This window comes from Ochotona curzoniae, unplaced genomic scaffold (genome assembly GCF_017591425.1).
Source record: "Ochotona curzoniae isolate NIBS_2020 unplaced genomic scaffold, NIBS_Ocur_1.0 contig_1071, whole genome shotgun sequence".
Taxonomy (NCBI): Eukaryota; Metazoa; Chordata; class Mammalia; order Lagomorpha; family Ochotonidae; genus Ochotona; species Ochotona curzoniae.
Window position 1 is genome coordinate 8431890 of NW_024464939.1, and position 27214 is coordinate 8459103.

Below are 27214 nucleotides of genomic sequence, written 5' to 3' on the forward strand. Positions count from 1 at the left end.
AAGGACCTTTGGCTCTTCTGTAATTTTACCTTCCTGGCAGTGCACATTCTGGGGGCAGCAGGACTGTGCTCAAGCGGTCAAGCAGGTGGGTCTCTACCACGTCCGGAGAAGACACGGACTGAACTCCCAGCTTCTGGACTTTCAGCAGTGAACTAGTGAGCAGAAGAGGAGGTCGCCTTCTTCTCTCTTTCGCTATCTCCGTCTCCGTTTCTCTGTTCATGAGTACGAATGCTATCTCTATCTTTATCTAAATATATATACACACATTTTACGTGTAAAGTAACTGCTAATCAACAGTACATACACATCTGCTGATCATATTTTTAACAATAGAAGTTTGAACAACGCAGTGATTAGTTGTTCCTTTCATTGCTATTTAACACAGTCTTCAAATATAACAAGTTTGCTATCATTAATATGGATCCATAAATGATTTAAGAGAGTATACTGGCAATGGGAAGGATTTTTTAAATATATCTTTAAAATATTTTTCTCAGAGAATGTGTAATTAGATGTTATTGTATAGTTATATTGTACTTTGGCATAAATTATATTTGGTATCAGTAATAAATAGGATGGATTAATAAAAGATGATAGCAACAATGAATGATTTGAATGAGTCCCAGAACCAGTGTGAAGAAAGAAGACAGGGTCTCTGATGTAAGAGAATGTTTAAGATACAATTAAAGGAGAAATAAAGCGCTACAAATCTAAAATGATGTCACACAACACAATTAAAAGCTACTCTGTTTTGTGAAACAATAATTCTAAATGTGGAAATGTCTTTTGCTGAAACACTGCAAAGTAGCACATAATTTATAATTAGAATTCCTCTGGACATTTGGTAAAGAGTCGAATAGCCTATGAGATTAAACTTAATTATAGTAAAGAAAGTGGTAGCAATACAAACAAAAATGAAAGTCACTTTCGCCATTACGAAGCATTTAAAAATGTAAAAGTGAGCCACGCTATTTGTATTAGTAAAGTGACTGTGGAAATGACATCTTGCAGCAACTGAACTTCTCCATTCTGAAAATCATGGACACACAATTTAGGAATGGTGCATGGAATACCTTGTATTCCTTCTAGTTATGCACAACAAATATGATTTCTCAGTCTCACATTCAACTTTTTTTTTAAATTGAAGATGTCAGTTGTTCAGAAAACAAAGACTTTAGAAGTGTTATGACTGCTTGGCCATGAAAAGAGAGTAAAAGCAGAATTGTAAAGACAATTTGCATTGTCAATTGCATTTGCATTGTCAATCCAAAAATAACACAAAAAGATTCTTAATTCTAGATTAGTCCATTTGTTTTCTGGTGGGTTTAAAGCAATGTGTATTGCAGAGAATGTGTGGGTGCTCAAGATAACCTTTGAAATTGAGCAAAACTCGGAGGGCAATTATAATTCACTCCAAAATGTAAAAGAAATATCTTTGCAAGAGTTAAGGGCCTAAATGATAATTTTAAAACTTTCTAACATAAATGTATGTAGTTGAAGATGATGTAATGTAGACCAAAACTACCTGTGATGCAATGCAAAGAAAACACAGGATATCTTTTGTCCTATAAAACTCAATAACTTGTAGTCAGAATATATTTTCATGATTTTCATGAATGTGTTCCCAGTACCTGGCCCAAACTATGAATCAATAATTATTGGTCGAGGTAGGCATCAGATACAGAGGTTAAAGCATTATTTGGGATGTTCATATCCCACCTCAGAACACCTGAGTTTGAATACCAGATCCAGAGTAACTCCAGTTTCCTGCCAAAGCACACTCAGAAAGACAGAGGTCATGGCTCAGGTGCCTCGGATCCTCACGACAACATAGGAGGCTGTTGTTGAATGACTGGCTCCCGAGTATCTGGGTTTACCTTAATGTCGCGCACATTTTGCTTTAGGAATTGAGAGAAAGACATCTAAAAGAGACTGAAAGAAGATACACAGTGGGCAGGGAAGTCGTCACATAAAATTGGAGTTGAATTTAAGGTTCAAGGCTGAGAGAATGGCATAGGTGAAAGTAGATTAGAAAAAAAAAAAACTGTGATCACTATATATGAAAATATCTGGCCATAAAGCTAGATCAATTAATCAATCATGGGCACTCATGAAATTGTTCAAGGGAGGAATACATTTGCAAGATAGCAAACATTTAGATAAAGTACATGGAAATGCATGTGGAAACCAACTTAAGGAACGTTTCATTTCACTTAACCTAGAGTTAACACCAGACTGAATAACTGAACTGTTTCATTAATGTTTATGAACATAAGTAAATATAAGGAAGCTTTTTTTCCCACTAGCTTATCATGGAGTTTTGTGATGAAATTAATATTACTAGGTCTAGGTTAAATTCATTTTTATTTTGATATTTAAATTCTACGTGGTTGGAGCCAACATTGTGGCTTAACGAGTTAAGCCTCTGCCTGCAGTGCAGTATCTCCTGTCACAGTTGCTTTGCTTCCATTCCAACTCTCTGAAAATGTGCCTGGTAAATTGGTGAAAGACTCTGAACATCTGTGGGAGACTCAAATGAAGCTCCTAGCTTTAAACTAGCCAAGGCCCAGCTATTCTGGACATTTAGGGAATAAACCAGCAGATGGAAGATCTTTGTCTCACAACCTCCTCTTTTTGTAAATCAGCCAAAAATTTCAAATAAATAAATATTTCAAAAACCAAATAGGAAAATCTCTAAATTGTATAATATTTCATATGGGCCAATGGCCCAGAATCCTATATAAAATAACATATTTTCTCTGCAAATGCCAACATCTAAACAGTATTCATTTTGAGCCAAGCTCAGAATTTTTGGAAGATAGATCAATAGGAAATTCATTCTAATTGAACTTAGTTTTCCTCACTCTGATACAATGTTTCTTTTCTCATAATGCAGTGATATCGTCCCTGTTGCAAGAAATAGCTCTGTTTTTCAGTTTTGTAGTCTGTGGTGAATGTCTTATCTTTTGCGACAGATTCAAGGTGCGCCTTATCCGGTCCTGAAACCTTGAGCAAATTCAATGAGGAAAAAAAGAGGTTAACATGAAAAAGCACAGTCTGTTTTGAAGTGACATTAACTGAACAATCAAAGGAAAGGAATGAACTCAGCCAGAGACGTATTCATATAACAGGCCTCTACTTCAAAACAGTTCCCCGATCATTGTTCCCACATTCTGTGCGACACTGGCTCCTTTTTCTTGTCTGTTGCATGGGAGTGCATCTAATGATATACTATGTTTAGCTCTACCAGTTCATTCCGTACAAAATAACTTGTTTCATAGTATATGAATCTTTTATTTCTAAATTAGTCTTTCAGGAGCTGTAGAGATTAGCCTCTGCTTCTAGTTTCTAGAAGGAAGCAAAGCTTGTTATATAGAGCAGTTATCTTTTATTCATTCATATATATTTTTAACGTACTCTCACATGCTTGCCACAGTTACATAGAACAGAGATTCAAACATGAATAGGCACAGTCCAACCGAAACAGAAGTTGTCACACTCTTCATGGAAAGAATTTTCAAATAAAACATACCTAATGTGAGAGGAATGCATCCTGAAAGATTAACTTGTTTTATTAATTTGGGAGGATATTCATGAACTTCATAAAAGAGAATACTCCGAAGGAGGGATAATATCAGAGATGCCAACAAAGACTCAATAACCACAAGTGGTCAATTGAGGGACTTCAAGTCACAGTTTTCCATTAACAGCCAGGATCTCAAAGACTGAACACAAATAGAAATGATCTGCAATATGAGGCTGCTCACAAACTTTAGTGAGAAAATCCTCCTACCATCATTACTTACTGTACTTAAACCCCTAAAGCTTAATCTGACAAAGAGTTCAGGTTGCCTAGGATGCTGTTTCTATACACAGCAATTTTTAGGGATAAAACATTTTGTGACCAAAGTTTACAAGATCAAAGCAGATGCTTCAAAAATGTTTATCATAGATTCTCAAACAAATTTAACTTCTAGAATTTTAATTTTCTGTTTACCTGATTAGGGCTACCATTGTCTACACCTTGTATCTCTAGAATCAGATTCTAGTGTAGAATGGCATTCTTCACTGTTATCACCCTTTCTGGAAGATGTGCTATTTTCACTCCCTACAGGTACACGCTTGACAGACATCCAACATCAATGCATACCCTTTTTTTTAAGATTTATTTTATTTTTATTGGAAAGTCAGATATACAGAGACAAGGAGAGACAGAGAGGAAGATCTCTCATCCATCGACTCACTCACCAAAGTGGCCTCTATGGCCAGAGCTGAGTTGATCCAAAGCCAGGAGCCCAGACCCTCTTCTGGGTCTCCCATGTGGATGAGGGGTCCTAAAGCTCTGGACCATCCTTGATTGCTTTCCCAGGCCACATTCAGAGAGCTGGATGAGAAGGGGCGGCCGGGATTAGAACTGGTGCATATATGGGATCCTGGCCTGTGCAAGGTGAGGACTTTAGCCGCTAAGCTACCACAATGGGCTGTCAATGCATAATTTTGTTCTTCCTGCCTTATGACCAGTGATAACCCAACTTATGACATCAGACTTATGCAAGTATTTAAATTTTCATATGTATGTAAATTCTAAATGTGAGTTTATACACGTCATAACTGGCGATTTTTTAATGTTTAGAACTGTGTTACTCAGGGTTTAGAAACATAAATTAATTCACAGGAATTTGCAAAGAGCAGGGCAAAGTTTCGCTTCTACCTCATATTCTAAATGTTCTGTTTGATTGAAGTATGTGCTTTTCAAGTAAACAAGTTTTTATTTTTCAAGTCATTGAAATACGTTATTTGAGATAATATTAATGAAATGGCATGCTTATCTAATCCATTTCTGAATAAAAGATGTTTGTGTCATTGACACTATGTTCCTGAATGCAGACAAAATCAGCATGAGCCCAAAACAATTGTTCAGGATTAAATTAATTGTCCTTTCCATTCTCTGCATCGCCTGAATATTTTTGCTTGATTGCAGTCTCTTCTTTTGACTTGCTTGCAAATTATAAGTATTCATTGCTTTCTCTCATAATACCTTAAAATCAGTGGACTTGAACTCTGAAATAATCTTATGTATATCATCTGTCATTTGAAACACATTCTTAGTTGGTGGCAATAAATTTCATATGAAAAGTAAATAAATATCATGATAAAATATTGACTATTTATCATCATAACATTCACTATTCATAAATAGCAAGCATAAGACAGGCATATTGAAGAATCTGCTGTTTTAGAAACATCATGACTTAAGGGTATGGATTTATATATGTCAGTGAACATTTAAATTATCAAGAACTCTGATGACACATATACAGAGAGACACATGTTCATGTGTACTGAATTTAAAATCTTGTAATAAAAAGTAACTTATGATATAATGTAATATCAAATATCTAGCAATTATGATGAAAACAATGAAAATATTAATAACAGTCAAAGATTTAAAAAAAATCTTTTTAAATGTTCTTTTAAATGGGTAGAAGGAGAGATAAAAAACTCCCATCTGTTGATTCTTTCCTCAAATGCCTTCAATGGTCATCCTGTGCCAGTCCAAACCCAGGTGCCCTAAATTCCCTCTGGATTCCCTGCATAGATAGACAGGGATCCTCCTACTCAAGATTTTTTCTGCTTTGTGGTAAGGGGTGTAGCAGGAAGCTGGAAGCAGAGCCTGAACTTTGATCGAGACACTGAGGTAGGATGTAGGCATCCCAGCTGAGATCTTAATTGCTGAATCAAATGCCTGCCCCAGAAATAAAAAGTTCTCTGACAATCGAATTTATTCTTCCAAGACTCTGATGAGACACAGTGGGAAGTACTGTATTGCATCTATTTTAAGCATTACATTGAACAAGATAAAGATAACCCCAGAATATCAGCATCAAAAAAATCAGGAAATGGACTAACCTGTTTATAATATCTTAATTATTTATACACTCCTACTACACAAGACGAAATATTGTTTCTTTCTTTGTGATATTTTGATCTTTCTATTGCATTTTATATTTAGCAAGAATCAGGTCATGAAAGAAGTACAGAAAAATACATGAAAAGTTCAACAGCAATTTCCACAGCATTCTGTGAATAACATAATTCTGAGAGCTGTGAGGGCATTTCGTTAATTCTTGAAATAGTTTCAGCTGACTTATTTGTAATGCAAATATAGGATTTGCAGCTATCTCATGATTTTCTCAAAAACTGATTAATTTTCAACATATCATTTTATATTGGTAACCAATGTTCTTAGGTGAAAACAAAAATAATTTTATAATGCAATTCAAATAATATATCATTGAGTTTTATAATATTATAAATATAAAAGTCTAACCTCAGACATTTTGACTCCATGATTGCGTACACATTTATGTATTTTCTGAAGGCTACATTTCATTTTAGGACATAAATACCATTAAAACTAGTGAAAGAGAATTGATGTAAATCTGAAGAGAGTGGACTTGTCTCAAATTCTGACTGCACAAAACTGAACTCTAGTTAGCAACCTAAAAAAAGCGTTGAAAACAAACCAACTGTCACCCTGAACAAAGTGAAAGGTCAATATGATGCTCTGATGGCTAGACAGACTGCCTTATGGGTAAGAAAAAAAATTAAAGCATCTACACAGAAAGAGAAGAATCACACTGCCCTGTCTGTGGGGAACCATTTATTAAATGGGTCAAGGAACACATATTTCAAGTAAGACTGTTGGCAATAAAGGGCATAGATTCCGTCTGTAATAAACCCCAGCCTGATGTTCACTGAAATAACACTGTCAGGACTGCCCTTTAGAACATTGATCCAGCTCTGGTAAGTATCGGGTATGAGAACAAAACAGCAAACACACATCACAGGCACTTTGTAATTGGATTACAGAGAAAAAGTACGCAGTAGAACGCACGGCATGTACACTAATGGCATCTCATTGTGAAAGACATCTAGTCTTCATTACATTTTCTTAAAATGGTACTTTCTCTGTCTGTTACTCAGAATTCATGCTTGGTAATCCAGAATGTAGACAAGGATGGTTTTAATTCAAATGTTATTTTATAATGTCACTCAGCAATTTGGCTCAAAATGTGCACAAATGAAAACATTATTGAATTGAAATTTTCATATATTATGTTGAAATCTGCATTATTTCAGCATTTTCTCTCTCTCTTCCTTCCTTCCACCCTCCTTGCCTCCTTCCCTCCCTCCATCTCTCCCTCTATCAGACTCAGTTTTACATCCCTATCAAATCTAGGAAGCGATGTAAAGGCTTTAGGGATGTTTACAAGATATGACACAATACTTTTGTGCTATAAACTTAGATCTTATATCTCAGTATAAGACTCAGTATGCTTCTCACAGTGGTTAAGTTCCACTCTCATTGTCTGGATTAACTCCATATAACCAAGGAGGATATAGAAATGTTTCATTTTTACACAAGCGGTTTTTGTCTTTCTTGTGCACCAAAAAAGGCCTGGGTCAGTTAGACTCAGTTTGCAACTCCTAGATAAGTTAAAAAATGTTCAGCATAAAGAGAATTTCATGTATGAAGCAAAATGTGAAGAAGAGAAGGACAATTACCAACTATCTAATGTCTTCATTGGAACATGAAATGTGGCAACTGTTGAGTCTTTACTTGGAATGATTTTTTAAAAATTCACTTCCTTTGCAAAAAAAAAAAAAGGCCAAATTAGACATAACAAAACAGAGCTTAATAAGATGTTATTGTTCTTCAGTTTAAATAGAATTGCATAAAGTGCCTAACTTTTGCATGAGATACATGTGGGAAAAATACAAGAATATTTGCTATTTTATAGGCCTTTGCAAAAGCAATTTAAAATTGAATAAAAAGATGAAGATATTATGTGAACTGTAGGTATTGTGAAAATTGTGCTGTGCAAATTAAAATACTAGTTTGCACTGCAGCCATAAATTACTAAACTAATTATCTAGTAGCAGGCATAACTGAATCATTCAAAGGGGTAATTAGCAATCAGACATAATGAGTACTGCTACTATTTCTTGTCATACTGTATTTAGCTTCCATGCAGTCTGGAAGAACTGAATTATTTCCAATCCTTCTCAGAGGGCATTACTGCTATATTGAGTGCATCAGCCCATATTATTACTCCCAGTAGTTTAATTCGTCACTGGACTGTACATTTCTGATTTTCCCTGTCAAAAGTTTCCCAGTTCTTCTGAGCCCTTCATACCGGCTGTCTTCTTAGCAGGCGTTCCTTCACTTACAGAAGTAAACTGTATCACAGCCAAATTGTATTTTTCCCTTATTAGTTTTAGAGAATTTTGAGCTAGCAATATGTGCTATTTTCTTTTAAATGATATTTTCTGGACAAATTCTGTAACATTTAAGTATGTGCATACATTCAAATAGCTCTGGGCATTTTCATACACAATTATGCAGAAATATGGACAGTGTTATAATTAGTTCTTTCTTTGCTTCTTTCTTTATTTTGCCTCTTTTAATAATGAATGTTTTCCCTGAGTTCAGATGTGAAGACATAGGCTGGAGTAAGATGTGTTGCCTTAATTTTGTATAAAGCAATTTACCAAAGGGAGACTGCTACCTATATTTTCAATATAATTTTGTAAATGCCACACTAAGATACAGTAGAGAAGGAATATGCATACAATATATGTGGAACTTTCTCTGAGTTATTTCCTCATGTTATGAGCAAATTGAAAGATTGAGATGGGAAGAATAAAATTAATAACTGAACTTAGTGAAGGAAAACAGTATATTTCATGGAAAGACAAAAATTAAATCTAGTATATTTTTATTGTAATAGATGGTGCACTATGTAGGGACTGGAAAATTGATCTGTTTAAAAAGTATGTAAGGAATGAATACTATTCAAATGAAGTTATGATGTGGAATTTTTCATGGATTTCTGATTATTTCATGCATCATTAACAAAACTAAGAAACTTTTAAGTTCTCTGAATATCACATACACACACAAACACACACACGTGTACATGGCAAGTAATGCTTTAGCCTTATGGAACCCCTAGTATAATTTATACTATTACTACTACAACAAATACGTGAAGCCCTGTGCCTGGGAAAATGGGTAGAAACTGGCAAAATAACTGGCCTGTTGCTAATCGTGTAGGAGACCTGGATGGAGTTCTTGTCTTTTGAACTGATTCTGCCCTGGTCCCTGTGACCTAGAAATAAACCAAAGGATAGAAGATCTTTCTGTTCTCAATCTCTGTCTCTCTCTTCCATGCCTGCATTACTTCTACAGAAAAGGTTACATATTCTTTCTCTATCTCTGCAACATCACATATACTATATGCTTGTTTTCTGTATTTCAGCCTTTCTCACAGAATCCTAAAACATTCATTAATATTGGAGAAAACAAACAATAGAACTTTTTAGATGAACACAAATGTAAATGCAGATTTAGCACTGGCTGTTCATATTAATCTGCTCAAATAAAATATTACCTTGTGTTTTCTTTTCTCCTTGAATAATCAGAGTCATCTCTCTATCCTGAGCCTGCCACAATGTGTCTTCCAATTCCAATTCTTTTGAGGCAACAAAGATATAATTAATGCCTTAAAATCATTAAATCAATATTTTTAATTTAAATGAGTGAGTGCACCGGTGATAACCACCCCATTACTCCTGTTTCACTCATAGGTTGAAATAGATTCACTCCTTCAGACAAATCAGATCTTGAGTAAGAGACTTGTTAAAGCGAGGGAGAGATGTCCTGGGTACAGATCAGGAAGCCAAAATACAGTTCAGAGAGAAAAGTGATCTGCAAGACCAAGTAGGCTATTCCCACAAAATCACTCAAAAAGGAGACAAAGCTAAAGAAAGAAAGAAGAAAACACACAATCAGACATGCAGATTAATAACAGTGGTGTGTTCCTAAGTAGCTAAAGACAACGACAGTTACTCCCTGGAGGAGTTTGCGGTTCATTTCGAGTGTCCAGATAACATATAATTTCTAAGAATCAAATCCAATATCAGTGATGTAGGTGATGAAAAACAGTCCCTGACATGTGAATTAGGGTCACAAACTCAGACGTCTCCTGTACTCAGACAAGTAATAGAAGGGACAGAAAGAGAGAGCCATGTCTGCGGAAGAGACCGTGTATTGCTGGGACTTGTATTTTACTTTTTTGAAATTGTGAGATGCACAGCCTATAGTTTATGACTCCTGCAAAATGCTAGGTGGTGTGCAAGTGACAAAAATAAGAAGCACTGGGGAAGATGTCTGGCACAGAATCTGCAGTCCCTTGGGGAACCTGTGGACTGTGCAGTGTGCCAGTGTTCAGCTCCTGCTTGCTTCACTTGTTATCCAGCTTCTTGCAAATGTGCATCATGAGAGCCAACAGGGGCTGGCTCAAGCACCGGCGTCCCTCCCCGTCTCCCAGCTCTCCATATCTCATATCATTATGTTTTAAATAAAAATAAATACTCAAAAAACATATAAATTAGAAATGACAAATGTTAACATGAATAAAGGAATAAAATTCAACTCTTGATCCTCCTACTGCCTATGAGAAACTTGTAGCCTTTATAGAAGTTGATTAGTAGAAATTGAGAATCAGTTTAGTTATTATCAATTGGAAGAATCTCCCCTGCAGGATGATGCCTAGGTGCAAAGCTTTGTGTTGAACCCAGGCTGTCTGTACAGCCCTTATTCTTGATATTGATACTCACATCCTGATGCCACTGAAATCCCTGCCCTATCACTCCACAGACATATCTAAATTAATACTACAGTGAGCCAGGAGAATGTGTTATTCACATAGATGCATGTGTACCGAAAATAAGTTGACTTGGTGCAATTAACATAATTATTTTATTACAATATTGATAAGATTAATGTCTTTAAAAGAAAAGTGACTTGCCCAGAGCCATGAGGGAGTTCATAAGAGAACCAAGATTAAATTCAGTTCTCGTAACTCATAACCTAAAATTGAGATGATCTTAAAAAATCCTTTCAGGGCCTAGAACAGTAGCCTATTGTTTAAGGTCCTCTTCTTGCATTTGTCTGGATCCCATATGGGGGTCAGTTCTAATCCCGGCTACCCCTCTTTCCTTCCAGTTCCCTGCCTGTGGCCTTGGAAAGCAGTCAAGGTAGGCCCAAAGCCTTGGGACCCTGCATCCATGTGGGAGACCTGGAAGAAGCTCCCCGGCTCCTGGCTTTGGCACAGGCTGCAGCAAGCACTTGGGGAGTGAATCAGCAGACCAAAGATCTTCCATTCTGTCTCTCCTCCTCTCTGTATATCTGACTTTCCAATAAAACATAAATAAATCTTTTAAAAAATCCTTTTAAAGCTAGGTCCTTGAGCATATTTTATCTGCATTTACTACCTCCACCACAACACTCTGCTGTCATACAGAGGCACACCCAACACAATTATTTCACTATAATGAAACCAACTAAACTCACGTAATTGTAAAAATCAACAAAAGGGAATTAAGAAGGAAGCGATTGTATAACGAATGCAAGTAGGAGGGTAAATAGAACGTGAAGTATTACTATCCTCCTAAATCTATGTTGTGAAATCTATGAGATTTGTTCGGCTTACATATATAAAATACTTTAATAGGATCATTGGAAATTTAACTATTTCTTGGTGCATCTCAAGGTGAATTTCCAAACAGTTCCTAGTGCACACTGCTTCCCTCAGGAATGCTGAAACAATCACAATGACTAACTTGCATTTCAAAACAGATAAGCACACCCATCAAGTTAAGGATTTATCAGGATTACAAAGCAAAACTTGACATGCCAATCAAAATATTACATAAAACAATTTAGTTTCTCCAGTTTAAAAAATAGTAACGCTCATGCAATACAAACGTAAGGATATCAAATTGGTCCTTTCCTCTTTTCCTGGTATTTTTAACACAACACAGAAATCCAATTGTTGTATTATATAAACTTTAACACATATAATATTCACATATTATCTTATTATAACAGGAAGAATTAATTACTCATGAAAAGTGTATACTAGATGATTCACTAATTTTAAATTATAATTTTTGCAAAATATAAAATACTGTTGACAGTTTGCCAAAAAGGGAAGCTAGAGTCATTGATTTTGTCACAAGAGGGAGCCCATGTTTTTCAATTACAGTAACCACATTTCAAGTAAGCAAAATAAAGGAATTCAGTAGAAACTCAGGTATACATTATATTACACACACTATATTTCTATGTAACTATATGGAGAGATATAACACAGCGGTTTAAAATAAAATCAATTAACTGATGAAAATCAGGAAATACAATAAGAAAAATACACTTCTTGAAAATGTTGAACTTTTCTAAGATATTTCTGATATTTAAAGTAAAGCTACCTTGATCATGTTGTGAGAATTAATTAAATAACCTAAAAATCAACTTTGAATGTTAGTGTGGCCTTTGATAACTGTTAATGAATGGCAGTTACTTTAATCTTTTAATAGAAAGTATATAATATCTCTAATAATAAACTTTTATGAGTTTTTTTCTTAAATATAAGCATTTTCTTAGTAACTGATTGCTTTTCCAGCAGTGAGTTTGGGCACTTACTTTATCCCTTCTAACCCAAGTTTCACAAAAATATTAGGAGTTATTCTACTCGTCTGTCGTGAGCTTACCAGTGCAATAGTGTACTGCAAGGAAAATGTCCAATTCTATTGCTCAGGGTCCATTAGACAGAAACTTCAGGCTGTAAGATGTATTTTCAAATATTTAATGAAATTATAAATACTTTTAGCATATTAGGTATTACCTTTTTCTTCATTTGGCAGTGTTTAGCTTATTAGGGTCCATTTGAGGGCAATGCCTTCATATACTCCTTGAAGAAAACTACAGCCTTCAATGGGACGTTGTTATGTGGCATCATTTATCTCCTGGTAATGTGAAATTTGTCATTACACTGAATAAATTCCTTTTGTGAAAATTAGACCATTATTGGTCACTTCTACATAGTGCCAGAAAAAGTTACAGAGCAATGTAGTAATGACTGATTTATCTTATACATTCACAAAGTGGCCATGATCTTCTTAGATCTACACACAGGAACATATTACCCATTTACGAAGTCATATAAGGCAGGTTTTCTAACATCTTCTGTTAAATAAGAGGAAACTAAAGGAAGGGGATGGGGGAGCATTCAGAAGGGGGTTGTGAGAATCAGGGCTGGAAGCTATGTGATTTAATTCCACAAACCAATACTTAATGAATGTATTATATTGGCTTTCACTTTAAGTAAGTAATAGGTAGGCACACATACGTATAGCATGATATACAAGTTCTTTCTTCATTAAACCCTAGTTTTATTTTTCTATTTCCTACTTGGGTATCTGCAATACAAATGTCCACAAAAATGCTCTCTCATCTCTCATACTTGCAATCAAACTGAAGTTTGATATTTTTTTTTCTCATGTTAAATGCTGTGTGGGTAAGGCTTCAGACACACTCCTGAACTTGCTGATTCAAGCTCTGTCTCCTCTGTCTCCTTCTCAAGGGACTCCAACACACACAGTACCTTGGAATCTGGAGGGCAAGGAACTTGATTGTATTGACTTTTTATCTACACATCGTCTCAATGCTCCCAACATGTAGAAGTAAAACAGTTGATGGATGAGGAGTAAGAGCAGAAGCAAAGAATAAAGGTCCAATGCAAAGATTTAAAAATTAAGGCAAATAGATTCTGTATGCAGTACTTAAATTTGAAAAATTTAGTTAGAATCTTATTGCAAATGCCAAAATGAACTAGTCCTCATTTTTAAACAGACGACCCGCAAAGTATTTCCTTGCCTATTTTTTTTTTTTTGCCATTACAGAAATGCATGTTTTAGTCTGTTTAAGCTTATACAAGATGAATGGCCTTACTAATCCAAGCTGACCAATCAGCAAAATCAGCCATTCAGTTACTGGACTATACTCTGGCCTGTTTCTCACCTACAAATACATTCAGGAATCCACCTCAGTGTGTCTGATACATTCTCAGCAATCTGAACACAGGTGCCAATTTTATTTATTTTGATCCTGCAGAGAACTCAGTGTCTTCTAAAAATCACAGAAATTGAAATCAAACCACAAAACGAATCTTTCCGAAGTATGAAATAATCAAATGAAACATTTTAAAAGAAATACACAAATACATAATTCCACGCTAGTTTGAAGGCTATTTATACTTTAATTATTTTAGTGAAATATTTTTTTTTTCTTAAAAAATAAAACAACAGCACACCATAGGTCAGCACTGTAAAACAGAGATTTTCCGTTTGCAGACCCAATCCCCAGCTAGATGCACTGTACAGGGATCAGCCAAGTTAAAGCCAGAAGTCATGGGGCCAAAGGACTTGAACCAGCTTGCACAGCTTTCTTAGGCTGTTTTCAAGGAGTTGATCAGAAGAGGAGCATGTGAGACTTGAGCCAGCACCTATATCTGATGCTGGGAACTGCAGGAGGCAGCTTAACTCATTATTTCACAATACTGGTGCCAGGTGATCCTTTAAAGGGATATTTGTTTATTTATTTTGAAGTAAGAGTTACAGAAAGAGAGAGATTTTTTTTTTTTTGAGAGAGATCTTCTATCCTCTGGTTCACTTTTGGAATAATACCCTCTTTATTTATATATACCGTATTTTCATTATCCATTCATCTCATGATTCACATCTTAGCTGAAGCTTTTGTGTAAAGTGTTACAAAAACATGATGATGCAGATATCTCATAGATTCATTGTGTTCAAGTCTTTTGGGTGATACCCAGTGATAACCACATCCCATGTCAGCAGAAATTTGAGTTCTGACTGTTCCGCTTCCAGTTCAGGTCCCTGCTGATGAGCCTGGGAAAGCAGTGGCATATCGCACAAGTTAGGGCACTGCCACCCATGTGGGGGCTCCTCTCTCTCTGGCCTGGCCTAGCCTCAGATGTTGCAGATAACATCAAATGAATGCAAAAAGAAACTGTGACATATATAAACAATGGAGTATTATCCCATTGTAAAAGAATGAAAATCTACTATTTTTAGCAAAATGGCCAGGCTCAGAAAAACAAATGCCTCATGTTCTCTCTTATATGTAAGAGCAGAAAAATTCAGAAAGGAAAAAAAGGGACAAATATCTGTGTGTATGAGTATTACTACATAGTTTTTTGAAACTTTGTTTTATACCTTTGCCAAATCAATGGTTTAAAATATTATACTACAATAGGTTTAATAATGTGTTATTTAAAATCCACTGCATATGGATGAAATGGCCATTTTTCCATTCAGTTATTGTTTACAATTATGGTCTGTTTACAATCATTGTATTCTCACTAAACCAGGATCTTTATAATTTGTTCATTTTTTACTTGGTGAAATATTAATCTTTTTACTGTAATGTGAATTTAAACTTTGCTGTCTAAAAAAATTAAAAACAGGATGGAATAAAGGAAGGAAACAGGAAAGAAGGGAGGAAGAAAAACAAGCAAGTACGGAGGGAGGAGGGAACATCATTATGCTCCTAGACTCTACAAATCACAGCGGATCTGTTAAAAATTAATTTAAAATGTCTTAAAATGTTTTAAAAACTAAAAGCAATTACACTATATAATGGATCCCCAAAATGAAAAAAAATGTAATAGGTTGACAAGATGATTTTCTAATTTCTAAAAAAAAAAACTAATATTATAATATCAAATAAAATGCTATTTGTGTTAAATTGAAAATGAAATAGAACCATTTGAAGACAGCAAATTATGACTTATCTTACACTCTAAGATCTCATCTAATTTGCATGAAATGAGGGAAACATTTTCTCCCTAATAAAATTTCATAGTTTGTTCCAAAATTCTGTCTTAATTATAGTGATTTATAAATGTAAAATATTATGTAGACCTTATGAACTAATATGGCTCTTAATTGAACTACTATGCTGATTTAAATTGTTTCCGTGATTTAATCGTTTCTGCATGTATCATTATGCATTACACTTGTTACAAAGGTTTGAGATTCAGGCTAAACAGTGAGAATGTGCAGTATTCCTGAGCGAAAGATTATCCCATATGAATCTGCCATAGTTGAATCAAAGGATTATTAATTACAAAGAAATTTAAGTATAAAACTCCTGTAAACACATTGAAGTGTTATAATAATAATAATTGTAACTAAAAAGTGATTATAATGATTTTTTATTTATTAAAATTAGGACATCGGTCAGTGAAACCTGTGAATACACCCTATACATCAAGATAGGCAAAATTTCTCTGACAATTAAGTTGACCTTCATGTTTAAGGAAAACTATATCCTTAAAACAGATTTGTATATACTTTATATGAACATAAATTCAAAAAAGATTATTCAAAAGGCAAAGCAAAGTGTGGTTCTGGTAAACCAGATTTTAAGAAAAGTTCACACTTAAAAATACAGCTAGTTGTATTATGTGTTTCTAGGCAGGAAATTACAGTATCCTCAAAGTGCTCACCCACCTGTCACACAGGGATATTGCATTCAGGATAATTGGCAGTCAAAACCAGGAAAAGAAAAAACAAAAAGAGCAAGGAGGAGTAAGAGCTCTGACATTCTTTGTCCACAGCAACAGTGTCTCCAGAGAACATCCTTTCTAAACATCCTTTCTTCCTAACTCTGCATTTGCACCTGAGAAGAGTTCTCAGGGAGTGAATCTAGGTGATATGGTGCCAAAAGTGTGTAGCAAAGACTGGGTTAAGGATTGAAAATCGATTCCTTTTCTCAGGAGTCAAAGAGGAGGTCAGTTCTAAAGCTAAAGATTAATGGAATTCACAGAAGAAGAGCTGGCTTTAGTTTCTTTGGTGAAGATAGTAGGGATAATCTAAACACCCCATCCCTGAGAAACAATGAGAACATTACAAGCTATGATACGTTAAGATAGCATGACAAATTGTAAACAAAGTGCCTCATCTGATTTCATTTTTATACAGCTCCTTGGACAGTTTAAAATATTTCACAGGTTTTCTAATTAAATATGTTCTTAGCCAAGAACACACACATACATATTTACTACCAATAGTAAAAAAAAAACAAAGTAAAAAAAAATTATCATAGCACTGTAGTAATCTAGAGTTACTTATAATAATGTATGCATCTGGAATCCATTAAAAGGATTTTTGGAAGATAGTTCTTTTTCTACTTTCTCTTAAAATTCCGAAAACTAAAAATTCCTATTTAGTATTCTTTTCAGAAGATGTCTGATCTGCACTTAGAGAAAATTTCATCCAAGATTTTTAAGATCTCTACTATCATTTCTAATAGAAATGATAATGCTATGCCTCCAGTAGGTGTGTTTTTTTAAAGAAGACTCCCATTCCTTCTCACATACAGAAAAAAATTTGAATTACATTTAGTTCTGAATTCTAATAGCTGTGTAGGCAAGTAAGTTCTGACATAGAGTAAAATAACCACAGTGCTAAGATGACAGACTCATTCACATCAGAAAATGTAAATGTTTCCTTTTTCCACACTAGATGTTTTGTGTTTTTTTCTTTATCTCTTCAAAGATCTTCAAACAGAAACTGTCCATATTTTAAGAAATTATGCATATTCATTGCTTCTAAAAGCTGATGTGGGCAATGCATGAAGTTAGGTCATATCTTTGGAATGCTAATATTAATACACTCAAAAATTAGTCCTGCTTAATGTTCATTATTCTTAGATATTATCAATTAATGTAATAGATTATTCAAATCAAAGCATAGGTTACTAGTCTGATAAGATGCTTCAGCAAAATAAACATCAAAAGTAATCTCAAGTCTCTTTAGTAAGCAAGTGTAGAAATTATTTTCCTACTGTAAGAAAACTGCCAGGTCATAAAATATTAATATAATGATGCAACATGATATTAGTATGTGCTTACTACTGCGATTTAAATTTATTTTGAAAGGAAAGTGTTAGCTATCCATGCTCATTATTTTTTATTTAAGTGCATTTAATAAACAAAAACTGCATGTGTTTATGTGTTGACATGATGCAACGTGATCATTCTGAAATGGTTGCATCAGGCTAAAATATATCACTCCATATATCTTCAAATATCTTATAAGACTTTTCTTTTCAAAAATATTTATTTGCTTACTTGAACAGAGAGAGAGAGACACACACACACAGAGGAAGACTGTCCATCTATAGGTTAATGCCTAATGACAGAAACACCTTTATCTGCAGCTGGAGAAACCCAGGGGCCAAGAGCTTCTCCAGGTCTCTCACAGGGATGGCAGGCGCCCAACCTGTCACTGCTTTTCCAGGCCATTAGCAGGGAGCTGTATCAGAAGTGGAGCAGCTAGGGTTCAATCATTCTGCCTTCATGGGATGCCGGCATCACTGGTCCTTACTCTATGCGTTTTTGGCCTTCAGAGAACTTCATCATTAGTAGGTTCTCAGCTGAGAATCCATTCAGAGACAGCTTATGTTATATTCAATGCTTGAAAAATTGTGTGATCTCAAATTCATGTTAAAGTCTTACCCCTAGGGATTGTATTTGAGATGGGAAGAGATAAGTGTGAAATAATGAGGCTGTCATGATGGGCCCTGATTTAGAATGACTGGTGTTCTTCTGGGAAGAGGGGATTAATCACAGACCCAGAAGGAAGACCATGTGAAGACAAAATGGGAAGGTTGCTTTCTCCAAGAGAGCACTTGGAATGAAGCAACTTTGCAAACACCCTGATCTTGGAATTGGGGCTTCTAGAACTATGTGAAAATACTTTTCTCTTCCTTTGAGTTATCTAGGCTGAGATTCTTTTGTAACTAAAATCTCAGCAAATTAAGTCCCTGCCATGCTCTCCTTGAGAAGCCAACATGATTGAGCTGACTAATCAAGGTTCCTACATGTGAATTTAAAATCCGATAACCAGACACTGAATAAAAGGTTATACTAAAATAGCTTTAGAAAAAAATATACAGTATAAGATTTGTAATAAATACATATAAAATGCACACACAATCCTGTGAATTTCAGAAAATTTGTAGAGTCTTATGCCATGGTTTAACAGGCTAACCATCCATGCTGTGTGACTAGCATCCCATATGAGCACTAGCTTATGTCCAGGATGCTCTATTTCTGATAGAGCTCTCTGATAGTGGCCCAGGAAAGCAGTGGTGGATGATCTAAGATCTTGGGACTCTGCACCCATGTGAGAAATTCAGAAGAGGTTCCTGTCGCCTGGCTTTGAATCAGCTCAGCCCTGGCTGCTGTGACCATCTGGGGAGTGAACCAGCAGATGCAAAAGCTCTCTGTTGTTCTTTCCAGCTGTAAATCTGCCTTTCAAATAAAAACATAGAAAGTTTTTAAAAAGTCATGTAAAGCAGCATTTTAAAACAAATTTATTTTCTGTGTCAAAAATTGTCCACTTATATAGCAGATCTTCAGTTAATAGAAAAAGCACACCATTGTAAAACTATGTATAGATTTCAAAAATTTTGCAGCAAAATATGATTTAAAAGTTAGATTTTATGAGATTGATAAAATATCCTTATATATGAGTATATACATTTGCATGTTATACACTATGCACCAATATCATCTTGATTTAGGTGTTGTGTATTTTACAAAAGTGTAAATTATAATGTCTATCCTGTAATTATTTACTAACTATGGAAAGAATATATCACATATGAAAGAAAAATAAACCTATAAGGCAGTATAGATCCAGTACTCATTTGAATGTCACAAATTGTAAGTGCTATAGGAATTATGGATGATGGGTTCTGGGTACATTGCCACTTGGCTGAAATAAAAATAAAGCGCCACACCAACACAGCTGTGTGTTGTCTCCCGAGGGAGTATAGGAAGATGCTGTGATTCTATAGATTTTACTTTAGAAAGTTATATGTAAGAAGAGTATGAATTTTAAAGACTTCAATAAGAACAGATTCTGATACAAACATTATGAACATGAACAAATGGTTTTGAGTAATTATTATACCTGAAGATTTGTTCAAAATTTTGTATAAGTATTATATATATACACATATATATATTTATAAATATTTATGTATACGTGTTTGCAGGAGCTTCTTGAAAAAAACAAACACAATGTAGATGATTTAAATGTGTTTACATTTATTATATTGTAGTTCTGGTGGGTACAAATCTGAAATTGTGAGCTTCCAGACCATGCTCCCTGTGAGAACCCAAGTACAATTCTTTCTTGCCACTGCGGAGCTCCTGAAGTGGCCTTCATTCTGTCCTTCATGTGGCTTGCAACTGCGTTATTTCCAGCCTACACCTCCAACTTCGTGTGGCATCTCTCTTCAACTCATTACACTGGTGATACTGCACCAAGGACACTGTTAGCACTGGATTATGGCACAAGCCGCTCAGTATTCCCTCATCTTAGTTACCTGCATTTTCTATTCTGTTTCTGAACAAGGTCACATTCTTAGGTTTCAAGACCACCGTTCTCCAATCATTTGGGGAGATGCAGTTCAATCCATACATATATTGTTGTGGTAGGAACATTTAATATCCTACGGGTACATTCTTATTTTTTTTTTCAAAAACTAGTTTTGCAGAGAAAAAGAGACACAAAGAGAAAAATCTTCCAACCACTGATTCACTCCCCAGATAGCCGCAATGGCGGAGCTAAGCCAAGAACCAGGAACCTCCTCTGGGTCTCCCACATGGCTACAGGATCCTAAGGCTTTGGGCTATCCCCTACTGCTTTCCCAGGCCACAAGCAGAGAGACGAATGGGAAGTGGAGCAACTGGGACACAAACTGGAGCCATTATTTGATCCTGGCGCATGCAAGCCAAAGACTTTAGCCACTAGGCCGTTGCATTGGGCTCTACATTCTTAATTTTTAAAGTGTAACATATGGTAGAATTCAATGGGCATGATTTTGTACAAAACTCTTAAGTCTTGTAGAACTGAAATGTTTTATTCAATGAATAAAAATGTCCTACTTATTCTCTATCCTCAGGCCCTAAAACACCCATTCCACTCTTCATTTCTGTGAGTTTGACCGTCCGATCCCTCTTGTAATTGAAAGTCTGCAGTGTTTGCCCTAGTTGATATCAGTCAGCATGGAGGCCTCCAGGCACATTCATCTGTGGTAGGATTTCCTCCTTTTAAAGGACTGAGCCATATTCCATTCAAAATATATATTACATACACTTATGTATGTGTTATTATGTATTATATATTTAAATAAAGGGAACAGATTTTATATTTTTTTCACATAAACAGTTTTAAGAGCATGGAGGTTTGGGCTAGGGAGACGGCTCAGCTGTCTAATTCTCAGCTGTCATTCTCAGCTGAAAATGCCGACACCCCTCATGGACGCCCATTCATTTCCCGCAGCTCCAGCTCTAATCCAGCTCCCTGTTTTGTCATTGAAGGCTTTTGCCTCCTGGTTTTCCATCGGCTCAGCTCTGCAGCTGTGATTAGGGAATGAGCCAGCAAATGGAAGACCTTCTCTGCAATTCTCATTCTCTCTGTAAACTTGCCTTTCAAATAAATCTGAGTGAATCTTTAAAAAAAAAAGCATACTGATACTTTCCATGTTCCCCCATTCTTTTCATCTTCTTTCCTTTTTTACTTTTAATTTTTTCTGATAAAATGTTTTGGTTACTTCATATTGTTGCGCTTGATCCTCTACCAAATAAAAAACTCAACAAGTAATAAGCAGAAAACACTTTGTTCATCAAGAATACAAAGGCTATAAACATTGAACATATCTCAAAATGTCACATTAATTCATGTATATTACATTTTGGTGCTAGGTATATTTAGGTACCACAAGTCAGAAAAAAACAGGGTACTTGTCTTTCTGCACTGGCTTACCTTCAGATGGATTTTACACTTTCTTCCTTGTTTTAGCTGTTACAAATAGCACAGCAATAAATAGAGCACAAATATATCCTCAAGATTCTTATTTCAATTATTTTAGACAAATGTTCAAAAATGTTATCACTAGGGGCTGGTACTATGGGGAAGTAAGTTAAGTCATTGCTTGTAACAGCTGCATTTGTACATTTCAGTAGTAGCTCAGTGGCCAGCAGTTTTTTAAATTCTGTTTCATTCTAGTGTGCCTGAAAAAAGGAAATGCTGACCCAAGTTCTTAGGTCCGTGACACACCCATGGGAGACCTAGGTGGAGTTTCCGTTCATGGCTCTGGTTTGGACAAACCCTGCTGTTGGGGACATTGGTATTAAGCCAGTAATTGTTGGGTTTCTCTTTCTCCTTCTCTTTTTGACCCTCATCCTTTCTCTGTAACTGAGCCTTTCAAATAAAATTAAAAGTTTAAAAAACAAAAAAGTAGTTCCTGGCTCATATGGTGAGTCTTTGTAATTTTTTTTCCGGAAATTCCACATTATTTTTCACAGGGACTCATGTTTTACTTTTGCACCAGCAGTGTGCATGGCTTTGAATCTGCCAAGATCCCTGCCAACATGCCTGTATTGGGTTAGAATACTTCTGTTACATATTCAATGGAAATGAATCAGTATATCCAACAGATATCTGCATTCCCAGGTTTATCACATTATTCACAGAAGCCTGTATAGAGTCAACCTAATTTCTCTGCCACAGGTTAATGGCTATAGATCACTTTATATGCTACAAATGGAATGAAATTCAGCCATATAAAATAATAAAATCCTGTCATTTGTGAAAAATTGGATAAATCTAGAGGACATCGTATTAAGTGCAAATCATCCACACAGGCAAACACTATGTCATTGCATGTATAAGTGGATTCTAAAAAAAAAAAAAATGACTGCTTACAATTTGAGAGTAGCGCTTGGCACTACAGCTTAGTGGCTAACTCCCAGCCCTGCATGTGCCAGGATCCCATAAGGGACCCGGATCATGTCCCAGCTGCTGCACTTCCCATCCAGCTCCCTGCTTGTGGCCTGGGAAAGCAGTTGAGTTCAGCCTAGAGCCTTGGGACCCTGTCTGTACCCACATGGTAGACACAAAAGAAGTTCCTGGCTCCTGGCTTTGGATAGGCTCAGCTTCAGTCGTTGGAGCCACTAGGAGAGTCAACCAGTGGATGGAAGATCTTTCTGTCTCCCTTTCTCTCTATGTATCTGCCTTTCCAATTAAAAAAGTTCTTAAAATGAAAAAGAATTTGAGAGTAGAACTGTGCTTCCCAGCAGCAAAAGTGGTGAAAGAGTTTGGGTGATGTTTAAAGGAGAAAGAGAACTTCTGTTGTTTGTTTTTATGGTAGTCATCCCAAATGGTGTAAGATAATTTTAATTTGCATTTTCTTCATAAATTGGTGATTTTGAACATCTTTTCAAAGACCTATTGGGCATTAAGAAAACAGACATCCTAACTTTGTGATGATTGATAAGATTTAGCACAGTACACAGTGTAAACTTCCAATGCACAATTTATGCAGCCAACATGCCTGGCTCCCAGCATTGGTCTTTTGCTTTGCTTCTTCTTTTCCTGTTTCTTGATACTTTTTTTTTTTTTGTTCTGTAAAATGAGATGACCCCAGAGCTCACCTCATTTGCTGTTGTGATGCTGGCGTTGGTAAAGCTGAGGTCCTGTACACACTGAGGGTCTCCGTATGATTTCACTGCTACACTGCCAAGGAAAAATTCCTGAAATTTTTTGAATGTTGGCACCCTACTTCACAAAGAAATTCTTACTTAGGAATAACAAGTGGCAAACCTAACATCACACAGAAACCACATTGGATATCATGAAACCCAGATGACCGGGTCAGGGTTAGGTCCTGGTTAGCCTTGAATGCAACTTCATGGTGCAGCAGGCACTGTTCTAGCTCAGGACATACTAAAATTCAAGAGAAAACTGTATTGGAAAAATTGCCTTAGATAGGTGACTCTCTAATGTTGGTTACCTATATTCTTAATATTTTCAAATTTGTTACTATTATTATCATTTTATGAGACAGTTTCCATAGGCTCCTGGGATTTCCCTTATTCTTTCCCCAGTCCCCCCCTCTCACCTAGTTCCCCTATATCATTACTTAACATATAGTTCTTCATACACAGTCATATGTCCATCATTGCGGGCATGGACAATGGCAGAGAGTCCAGAATCCTATTGTCAAGATATAGTAAACAGTTTCATTGGAAGTCCATCTTTCTCTGGAAGCAGAGATGCAAACTACACTGTATCCTCACATCTGGATATGTTAGTCTCCATTTCAGTTACTATCCATCCCCTTAAATGAAAAGTCACTGTACAAAATCAACAATAGGAAGAAAAATAGAAATATACAATGCCATGAAGTTATATAACATTGTTGCTAGATATGACAGTCTCCATTACACAGCTACTATTCATCCCCTTAAAAGAAAAGGCACAGAACAAAATCAACAACAGGAAGAAAAAAGAAATTAACAACACCGTGAAGTTAAATAAGATACTACTGAATGACTAATGTGTTGCTGAAGAAATGAAAAAGGAAAATCAAGAACCTTCTTGAAGAAAATGATGCTACTGTATGATCAATGAGTCATTGAAAAATTTCATCAGAGGAAACTGCTCTGATGACATATAATTAACAAAAACAAAAAAATCAAAATCCATGAGATATAGACCTTGACTAGAGTTACAGTTTCTGGATAGAATATGAAGCTTATAATTTTTAAAATTTCCTCCTTGAAAATCCTTTCATGGAATAATTTTAAATTTTACACTAGGGTGATCCACTGACACTCATTGGTTTTCCTCTTAGTGGTTCTTCCTGTCTCTGTAAAGTTCAGGCTCTAATGGGGAATAAGATTCTCCAGTCCTTGCACATCACCACTTTGTAAGTGACTTTTTTTCCTCTCTTTGAACAAAGAGAAGGGTACATTTGCATTTGAACTTAACAACAGAGGAGAGAAATAAAAAGAAACTCCAGAATGCAAGCAATGTTCTCTAGAGAGTTTCCACACCATCTTCAAATATAGCAAATGTTTTAAATAAATAAATGAGTATATGATAAAGAGAAATGAACATTTTTCAACCAGAATGACATCAAAATTCTTGCAAAGTGACCCAGAGCACTTAGCCACGTCTATGATTTTCACTTTTCCATTATAAAATAAAATTATTGAGAGGATCATATTAAATATGATTAAGACACTTTCAAAGTAAGATTAATACATTCACCAAATATTCCTTTTTAAAAGAATACATTGTACTTTGATTTGAAAGACAATTATAGAGAGGGAGACAGAGAGATCTCCATTCCCTTGTTCCCCTCCTCCCCAAATAGCTTCAACTGCTGATGCTAACCCAACGTGAAGCCAGGAGCAAGCTCCTTCTGGGTTTTACTTTTGAATTCTGGGTCCCAAGAACTTGAGCCATCTTCTTTTGCTTTTCAGTCCATAAGCAGGGAACACGATGGGAAATGTAGCAGCTAGAACACAAACTGGCACAAACTGACATCACAAGGCTGATCTTGGCCTACTATGCAAAGACACAAATCCCATTCTTTCCTTTTTTAAAAAGATGTATTTATTTATTTTAAAAGCAAGTTACAGAGGGAGAGAGAGAGTGATCTTGCTTCTGCAATTTAGCTCCCCAGTGATCTCAAAGACTGGAGTCAGGATACACTGAGGCCAAAACCATCAAACCCCATTGATGTCATCACATGGACTGAAGGGCTTAGACTATCTTCAACGCTATGCTATGTGCTTTAGCAGGAAACTGAATTAGATGCTGAGTAGCTGGATCTCAAAAGGCTAGCATTTGTGATTTCAGTCTTGCAGGCTGCAGCCAAACCCACTGAACAATAAGGATGGTTCAGACAAATGTTCATTCTGAGGCAAATTTAGAAAGGATAAGCAAAAAATTATGTTGTAATCTCCATGAAAAATTGAACAAGATTGTTTGGCGAACTACTCTATAAGTCAACCTCTGGTTTTTTAATCCTTTGTTGTCTCCTTCAAATTTTTGAAAAACATGCTAAAATTGAGTAAGCGGTGGGTGGGAAGAGATGGAATTCATGGTACACATTTTTAGAGACTATATTGTTGGAAAGGAAGCAAGGAGGCCTGCCTTGCACTCTTTGCTACATTGGAGACACATTTTGCTTACGATTCAGGGGCAAATTTGATGAGGTTAACATTAAACATTCCCTATTCCCTGACTATTCCCAAATCTGTACTTCCCCTTTTACACCAAAATAATTTTTGAATACTTACTGTGTGCCAGCCAGTCTGCATGAAAAGAGAAAGAATGAGAGGTTCTCCAACAATTTAATATTGGTAATTCAATCACCTCAATAGAAACATGTTAAAGAAATTAAAACAGACATATAGATGTGTCTGCGTGTACATCACACAAAAGAATAATATGGATTTGGGGGAAATGACCTGCTGTTGTTGCTGTTTTTCCCCTCTTTTGAGCATTTTACAGGTCTCAGCTATTTCATCCCTCATTTAAAGTATTGTTGCAAAATGCATTGGGGCTTTATTCTACAAAGGAATAAAGATCAAAACCACAGCTACAATATCAGCTTTTTAAAGATGTCAAATCTCAACAGCACTAAACCAGTTCTTCATTGTTCCTTATGTTATTCTTATTTTGTAAGTACTCAAACAGCCTGTGCAATTCTACCCTGCTTCTTTTCTGCAATGATTTCCTTTTCAATGATTTAAGCAGTCTATTCTCAAAAGCAAAGCTCAGAAATCCAATTACCATTCCAACACCATGCTTTTGTAAGCCTGAAGCATTAAACCATAGAATATGCTTCTTCCTGCCCCTTCTCCACACCTCTCACACAGGGCGCATGTGTTTCCCTAGCAAAAAGAGTTATGGTTTTATTTCCCATTTCTTGGCTTTTGTTAGGTTAAAAAAAAAGGTCATAAATGACCTTAAAACAAATAGAAAATAATTTATACATTGTTGCAAGAATAAACCTAGTACTATGCATGACAAAAACATGCAATTACCTCCTTAAAATGGTGTTAGTCCTACCTTAAGCAAAATTCATAAATTATAATTCAAAACATATTAGCAGTCACAAGTAATGCCTCTTTTATTTCATGCTTAACATGGAATTTATCAAAAGAATGAAAAAATTTAGCAATCAGAGTTCTGCTAATTCCATTAAGAAATTAACTTCCATGTTTCGAAGGTTTTTTTCATTTCCTTCTCAACAGAATACATTGTATGTGATGCATCTGTGTACATGTGTGTATGTCTGTGAGTTTAAAAAAACGATAAAAAGTAAGGAAATATTACAGTAACATTTTTAACAAAATCTCTAGAGACAATACGCAAAGACATCGACAAAGTGTCGAGGAAAAAC

General features: G+C 35.6%; 1 protein-coding gene across 15 annotated transcripts in view; it reads right to left on the reverse strand.

Moving 5' to 3' along the window:
- RALYL (RALY RNA binding protein like) overlaps positions 1-27214 on the reverse strand; it is a 632446-nt gene that overhangs the window by 390665 nt on the left and 214567 nt on the right. For 6 of the 15 annotated variants that reach the window (XM_040993906.1, XM_040993930.1, XM_040993841.1 and 3 more), the window contains one exon: positions 20590-20599. The exons of the other annotated variants lie outside the window; for them this stretch is intronic. The gene's annotated coding sequence lies outside the window, so the exon portion shown is untranslated. The remainder of the gene's footprint in view (positions 1-20589; positions 20600-27214) is intronic. 15 annotated transcript variants of the gene reach the window in all.